The sequence below is a fragment of the Vicugna pacos genome, unplaced genomic scaffold, assembly GCF_048564905.1.
Source record: "Vicugna pacos unplaced genomic scaffold, VicPac4 scaffold_77, whole genome shotgun sequence".
In the NCBI taxonomy this organism is placed as follows: Eukaryota; Metazoa; Chordata; class Mammalia; order Artiodactyla; family Camelidae; genus Vicugna; species Vicugna pacos.
In genome coordinates this window covers 615578-623969 of record NW_027328758.1, presented here as the reverse complement: position 1 = coordinate 623969, position 8392 = coordinate 615578, and the positions used below count along the sequence as shown (strand labels likewise).

At 48.0% G+C, this 8392-nt stretch overlaps 1 long non-coding RNA gene across 1 annotated transcript; it reads right to left on the bottom strand.

The window, feature by feature from the left end:
- Window positions 1–1990: 1990 nt before the first annotated feature.
- Window positions 1991–7787, bottom strand: LOC140694666 (uncharacterized). The gene is made up of 3 exons (XR_012070251.1): window positions 7562–7787; window positions 5954–6170; window positions 1991–2074 (listed from the first exon to the last, which is right to left on the bottom strand). It is a non-coding gene; the product is annotated as an uncharacterized lncRNA (long non-coding RNA).
- Window positions 7788–8392: the final 605 nt, after the last annotated feature.

Genomic DNA, 8392 nt, shown 5'->3' with positions numbered 1-8392 from the left:
AGTAACCAGCATCCTGAATCCTGGCTTACCATTCTCTTGTGTTATTTTCACACACACAATACTTAAGATCAGTTAAAACAAATGAACTGCAGGTACATGCAATGAAATGAATGAATCACACACTCTATGTTAAATTAAAAAAGTAAGCCGTAGAAGGTAGCCTATAGTGTGCTATGCTTTTAACTGTGTATATATATGTCAACTAAACTCACTAAATTAAGAACAACTACAGCTAGAGTCCAGGTGGGAGAGGGACAGATAAAAGGTGAGGTGAGCAGATTTGCTGCAGGTGAGCGAGTTCCTTTCCAGTGACATGTCATTCTCTCTGAAGAAGGAGGCAAGGCCATCTGCTGGGAGTCAGGGAAGAGACAGAGGGAAGCTTAGAGTTGTGCAGAGAGCAGAGAATGTTGACACGACTGAGTGATAAGCGGGGAAATGTGCTCACTAGAGAAATCCTGGAGGACTGCCTGGCAGTGGCAACATGGTGGGCATTGATTTGTAGTCTTAGAAATCTGTGCTGGGAGAGCCTGTTGCCTGCAGGCTCAGAACAAATAGAGCTGGGTGAACCGAGATGGAAGTCGTCCTGGTGAGGAACTGAAAAGATCAAGGGTCAAGGGGGTTTTGTTTGTCGTAAAGAGAGGGCTGACTGTGGATGCAGAGCTGAAAGGTGGGGAAGTGGAAGTAAGAGGAACGTGGACAGGCAGGATAGCAGAGGAGTCAGCGCTTGATGTCCCAGTGAGGGTGAAAGAGGGCCAGGGAGGCTGGTGGAGAAGCAGCCGGACGGCTAGAAATGGGCATTTCAAGGAGAGAGGCTTGACCCTGGAAGGAGACAAGCCCGGGTATGAGCCTGGGGTTAGGGTGAATGGGGGGGTGGCTGGCTCAGGCTGACGGAGAAGACGACCCTAAAATGACCATACTGGGTGGTGGAGGGAGAATCAACTTTGAAGTCTTGCTGGTATGAGGTGAGGCAATACAGAGCTGGTGGTCCAGGTGCTCCTTACTGAGGCAGATGAGCAGGGAGACCAGGGTGGCAGGCACTTCTAGGAAAGGATCTGGGTTTTCCAGGAGCTCCCAAGAGAGGAGGAGCAATGATCTGAAGGTGGAAAGTGAGCACAAGGAGGTCAACCCAGGCTCCTGATCAAACGGGGGTGTGTGGGGGGCAAAGTGTCAATTCCAGAGATGGTTACCCAGGAAGCAGGGACCACGGGTGAAGTGAGGGGACACTCAGAGAAGAGAGGGAGGAAAGTCTTCTGGGTGTAGGGGGAAGAGAGGCCCCAGGACAAAGGAGCACAGAGGCACAGTGATGAGGATGGACTGGCTCTATGGTGACACTGAAGGTTTGGCTGGATCTTTGTCCTGAGGGCTTAGTTTGGGGGACTACTGGCCTTATGAGGACTCCCCTCTCAGCAGCCTTCACATAGGCTCTCACTACTGAGAGCTGTGTGGCCACAACTGTTCCTGGAGGGGCTCTGCCTCCATCTTCTCTTATCAGACTTTCCTGCCCAGCCCCTGACTGCCAGCGAGGGAACCTGGGCCTCGCAGCTGCTTCCCGTGGAGGGACACTGGCTCCTCGGAGAAGCAGGCTGATCTCACTTTTCTCCGTAACCCATGGCCTAGCAAAGGGCCAGCCCATGTTTGGGCCATGTAGGGGCTCAGATACTTAACGAACTAACTCAAAGCAGAATAATAGCAGAGCTGGAGGAAGTGACCACTGAGCTCACAGAGTTCACTGCCCACACCCCCATTCTACAGACGAGGAAACAGAGACCAAGCGGTGAAGCAGCTTTGGCCAAGGTCACGCTGCTCTTAAATGCTGGCTTGTGTCGGGCATGCCAAGTGATGAGCTGCAGTGAAGGGGCTGAGAGGGGGCTCTGGGGCTAGACAGCTTGGGTTCAAGTCCCAGCTCTGCCATTTATTAGCCGTGTGATTAATGAATGTCCTTATCTTTAAAGTGGAACTCATAGTGGTGCCTCCTCATTGGATTTTCGTGAACACAGCGTTCCTGGAACAGCAGGACAGAGTTCTGTAAGGGTTTGATGTTGCTTTGGTTACTACTATTATCACCAAGTGAACCCTGAAATGAAGAACAAAGGCAGCAAGAATTTTTATTTTAAAGGGTTTTAAAATCCTCTGATGAATGATTCATTCCATCTATTCAAGTTTGCATTTGAGCCTTATTAACATCTACACAATGGATGACATTTGAGGCAATCTTGCTTCATGTCTTTAATTCTCATTTTCGACACAGGCTATTTAACAGGCAGCAGTTTCTTTTCCAGGAAGAGGGACAAAAAGTTAAAAATGACTCAGTGCCTTTCGGTCACAAGTGAGTTCGTTGAGACCTGTCAACCCAGCTTTGGGGAAGTGCCTGCTCCCACTGGGCTCGCTGAGCTGCCCCACGGCCTCCAAGGGGCGCTGTACCCCCACACGAATCCAGTCTCTTGGTTCCTATCTATTCTTCAGATTCCTCAAGGGCTGCCCATGCCCCAGGACCCCATCTTTCCTACCAGCCTTGGCTGCTGGATTCCAGGACACTATCCTGGGTCTCAACCATCATCTGTTCCTATGACTGCCCCACTACTCTACATTTTGTCCTTCAAGTGTGGGCTCCTGTGGCTCGCCACACAGCAGGGGTCTCCCCGTCCTCCACCTTGGGTAACTGCATCGTCCTGCACGGTGCCTAGCGAAACCGTGTGGAGGCAGGAAGAATACAGAATAACAGGTGCTTAGAGGGGCTGCCTTTCCCACTGCAGGGAAAGCTTTTCCCAGCTGGTTATTCACAGTTGCTGAAGCTGTGGAATCTCAATCTCACCAATTTAATGGGCATCATCACTAATTACAAAAGCAATCATTTCTTCAGTAGCAAAAGGAGAAAAGACTGTGTTCCCCACCTCCAACTTTTTTCCTCCACCTTCAGATGTTTCTCATCTCTGGGCAAGGGTAGAAGGCAACTCACAGAATATTATTTTTAAATGTCTTTTTCCACTCTGAAGATTGCTTTCCCAGAACAGATGAAGGCTAGAATGGTTTAGCATTCCTGGACTGAGTATTCAGAGGCCTGGGGGGGAGGGGGGAGGTGAGATAACTAAGCAATATTGAACCTAACAGAGACATTAAAAGTTCTATTCTAAGCAGAAAGGAAGCAGGATGCTATAGAAACAGGACAACCATAGTTGGAAATGCAATAACGAGTTACAAGAGAATAAACATAAAGATGTAAAAATGAAAAAGGACATCAAAATAAAAAAAGGAGGGAATGGGAGAGGTGAGCAAGAAAATATAGATTTTTTTCTTTCTTTTTTTTTCTTCGTTATTCTTAGGATGTGTTGGAGCCTACGTGATTATCAGTCTAAAAGAAATAGATATAGTAATATGTTGATATATTTGAAGAATAAGGTAACCACAAGTCAAAAGCATGCAATATAGTCACAAAAAAACCAAAAAGAAACAAACTCAAAATGGCTTAAAGACTTAAATATTAGACAAGCCACTATAAACTTCTCACAAGAAAACATAGGCAAAACATTATATGACATACATCTCAGCAATGATTTCCTAGGGCAATCTAAGCAACCCAAGCAACAGATATAAAAGCCAAAATAAATAAATGAGACCTAATTAAACTTATAAACTTTTGCACAGCATTAGAAACCATAAGTAAAACAAAAAGACAACCTATGGAATGGGAGAAAATATTTGCAAAAGATGAGACTGACTATGGCTTAATTTCTAGACTATATAAATAGTTCATACAACTTAAAAAAAAAATAAACAACCAAATCCAAAAATGGGCAGAACAACTAAACAAGCAATTCTCCAATGAAGACATGTCGGAGCCAGCCGACAATCGATCAGGTCCAGAAATCTGTGCTGCAGGACTGAGAAAAGAAAGACAAGACTAAAAGGAAGACAAGACTAAAAGGTGGGGGAGAGGGTCTCACTCTAGCCCGCAAGACGCTAGGTCAAGAGTGGACCTCGTGTTTATTTCCAGCAGTTGATTTATATGCTTTTAACCCATAGGCAACAGTATCGTAGGTAACGGTATTGTTTTTATGATCTCTTAACAATGTGTACTAAAATCAGTAACTTGTGCATAGTTACATACACCATTATTGTTTATATTTCTCATCAATCAAGACTAACCGTTCCCCAAGAGCTAACATCATTGATTACTGTTATTGTTCCTCTAGGCTAACATCGTGATTTGTGTATTGGTAACTCAGGTGATTGTCACTAAGATCACTAACTTATGTAACTTGTGTATTGGTAACTCAGGTGATTGTTACTAAGATCACTAACTTGTGTGACCTGTATCTCTCTTTCCAGAAGCCCCTGTTCTTAATAACTCAATGGCATCAAGATGTTTTTCCGACTCCAAATGCACCTGCTGTTTTTCTAACAAAGGGGTGGCGGGACAGAGATTGTCTTTGCTCAGTCAGCCTTAGAGCCTGACGCCCTGCACTCTGGGAGTTTAGGCCCAGTTTCTGTGCTCGGCAGTCCCAACCTCAGAGCCTGGCACCCCGCACTCTGGGAGTTTAGGCCCAGTTTCTGTGCTCGGCAGCCCTCAGGTCATGAGTGGCCCCCCGCAAAGACACACAAATGGCCAATAGGCATATAAAAAAATGCTCAATTTCGCTCAATTATCAGAGAAATGCAGCTCAAAACTGCAATGTTATCATCTCACACCAGTCAGAATGGCCATCATTCAAAAGTCCACAAACCATAAATGCTGGAGAGGTGTGGGAAAAGGAAACCCTCCTACATTGTTGGTGGGAATGTAGTTTGGTGCAGCCACTGTGGAAAACAGTAGGGAGATTCCTCAAAAGACAAAAAAAAAAAAAAAAACTTATCACCTAATCCAGCAATTCCACTCCTGGGTATATATACAGAGGGGACCTTAATTCCAAAAGATACCTGCACCTCAATGTTCACAGGAGCACTGTTTAAAATGGCCAAGACATAGAAGCAACCTAAACGTCCACTGACAGATGACTGGATAAAGATGTGGTATTTAGATATAACAGAATATTACTCAGTCATAACAAAGAAGGAAATAAGGCCATTTACAGCAACTTGGAGGGAACTAGAGATTATCTCATAAAGTGAAATAAGTCAGACAAAGACAAGTATCATATGATATCATTTATATGTGGTATTTTAAAAAATGATACAAATGAACCTATTTATAAAACAAAAACAGACTCACAGACTTATAAAGCAAACAGGAGTTTGGGATTAACAGATACAAATTAGTATATGTAAAACAGACAAACGACAAGGATTCACTGCAGAACACAGGGAACAATATTCAGTATCTTGCAACCTATAATGGAAAAGAACCTGAAAAAGAATAGACTATATATATGTACAACTGAATCACTATGCTGTATACCTGAAACTAACAAAACAGCTGTATATCTGAAACTAACAAAACATTGTAAATCAACCACATTTCAATTTAAAAAAATTGATAAGCTTTAAATACCTTTATTCAAAGAAAATCTTGAAGTCTACCCTCTTACAAAACTTAAAATGTGTAGCTTGAGCAGGACCAAATTATACTGGATGGGCAGTTACATACCTTCTCCAGCACGTGGCCCATGCTACACACACATCGTGTTTTCCTACAGGTAAGAACAGCCCTGAGTGCACAGGGAGCGAGTCCTTCTGGGACAAGGTCTGTGGCAGTGGCCTCCTTGTCACCGCTCCATCTCACCAGGAGTCCAGGGTTTTCAGAGGTGAGGGGACATAGAGCTCATACACTTCAAATTGATTTCCCGAAAAAACTATGGAAAAACCAAATTCACCTGCAGTGTGGGAAATATGAGTAAGGCCCCTAAGCAGACTGACAAGCCCAAAGTAAGATGGCCCGATGTTCAGATCGGAACCAGAACAACGACCACCTGGCCCCAGTTAAATGACCACCGCCTCACCTGCAATGAACTGCTCATACTCAATGTCAGGGATGTTTCTGTTGAGACTTGGGAGGTCAAAGGAGTCGGACCAGGGAATCCAGACCTGGTTGATGTTAGGGCTCTGCCAGTGGTAGAGGTGGCCCCAGTACCGGCTCCTCCATCTTCAGCAGGGTCTTCAGGAGGAAGGCAATGTGGATGCAGATGTTCCTACGGAGGCTGAAGCCCTCTGGAAGGTTGAAGTCACACAGAAGGTACCTGGCAGGGAGCAAAGGAGAGCGGGTCTTCAGGGCCAGGCCTCTTCATAGGAATCCCGGCTTAGATAGAACAGATACAATGGGAATCCCTGCACAGCCCATGGCCTAGACTCCACACACATTCAGCAGCTTCTGGTTTGTGAAGTGGAGGCACTGCCCGCCCATTTCCATGTGGCCAATTACTTCAAGTCTGGGAGCAGTTGCGGAAGACATCTTGGCGTCCGTCTAACACCACTAAGCACCTGACTATCACCTGAGCACCCGTTCTCCAGGGGCTCTCAAAATTCTTGTTCTACAGAACCCTATACACTCTTAACAATTACTGAGAATCCCAAAAGTCTGCTATTTCTGTGAGTTAAATCTATCAATATTTCCTGTGTTAGAAGTTGAATAAGAAGTTAGAAAAAGTGCATGAATTCACTTAAAAATATTAACAATCTGCTGTATGTTACCATTAATACTCAAACAAAATATAATTGTATTTTTCAAAACAAAACTCATTAGTGAGAAGAATAGCAGTGATTTTAATTTCTGCAAATCTCTTTTGGACTGGTGAGAGCTGCATTCTCCTATCTGCCTCTGCATTCCGTTTTTAGATATCACAGGCCAAGTTTTCCCTGGAAAACCCCACAGGGACTCGGGAGAGCAAGAGTGTGCAAAAGGCAGGTGACATCCCAGCGTTTCTATGAAAATGGTCCTGCACCTCAGGGACCTTGGATACACTTTGATAACTGCTGCCCTATCCTAGGTGAGACTCTTCTACACTAGAGCCAGGCAAGGGTCCTGGATTCTGTAATGAGTTACCGCCACCACACCCCTCCCTTCTCTGTGTGTTTCTCACAACCTTCATTACTGCAGATGAGGATGTAATCCTCAGCCAGGGCCTCTAATCCCATAAGACTACTAACTTCAAGAGAGAGGGTCCCATCTACCATCCCTACACCCCGCATAGTTTATTTTGAGTTAAGCCCTAGATAACTGCTTATCGGCACTGACCCTTTTGTCTTATTCCTGAGGTTGATTGAGGGAACCAATATCTGGAATGAACTGAAATTTCCCTGCAGATAAACAAGGCTGATAAACCACCCCATTCCAACATCTGATTCTGGGGCTCTTCAAAACCCGGGTAAGGCCCCGCTTCATCTAAGATGGGTTCTCCGCCTGCCGTTCCCCGGGGGTTCTGGGAGGCCACGGCCACCAAGGGAGACCCAGACTCGCGGCCCCAGCCCCAGGGCCTAAGGGGGAGGAAAGCTTGAGGCTGTGCCCAAGCCCTGCCCCGCCCCGCCCCAAAACGCTCCCGGGCACCATAGCCCTCCCAGGCCACCACCCCAACCCCGGTCCCACCACAGTTCACGTCCACCGGCCACTCTGACGGCGCGGACGTACGTTTACCTTCTGTGGGACGCCGCCCCAGACAGGATGTCCGCCGCCTACTGACCAAGTCAGAACTAGTCCCCCGGCCAAGCAAGCCGCCAACCCCAGCAGCAAGCACCGCCATGGTCCCAGGCAGCTACACACTTCCGGAGCCCGCTCCCCGCCCCAGAAGCGCACTGTGGCCCGTGAGGAGAGCGGCGCCTGTAACCATGGCAACGCCGCAGGGCCCTCCCCTAGCGCTTGCGTCGTGCATTCTCCCGAGGCTAGACGTGCGAGGGCAGAACTTGCGGAGCCAATGGGAGCCAGTTCACGGCCAGCACGGGGGTGGGGGGAGGCTTATGGGACAGCTGAGCGGGGCCGGGGAGGGCGGGGCCGCGCGGACATCCTCACCTGCAGGTGGCGCCGGCCGGGGGCTGGGGCGGTGCTGCCACCAGTGGGCGGGGCAAGGGGCAGCCAGGCAGCCGGGCAGCGGGGCAGCGGGGCAGCGGGGCGGGGGCACCCTCACCTGTCTGTGTGTGGGGATTAGCCTGGGCTCCGCGGCCTCCCCTTGCACCGGACGTGGACCCAGGCTGCCGGTGGGCAAGACAGAGGACTGAGCCCAGGCACGCACGGCTGGCCAGGTAGGGGCACCTGAAATGCAGATCTGCCAGGCCCGCTGCCGGCCTTGAATACGCGTTGCTAGGCAGTTTCCATGAAGAAGGCATCTGTCATAAGGGGGGAGGTAGGGCTGGGGTGCCAGATGCCGGATTGGGTGCAGTCTCAGAGGAGAGACACGGTGAGAGATCGCAGAGCGGCCTCTGTGTTGGCTGGGCTAAGAGTTTGGGTTATAGGGTGGGGGTGGTGTGTGCC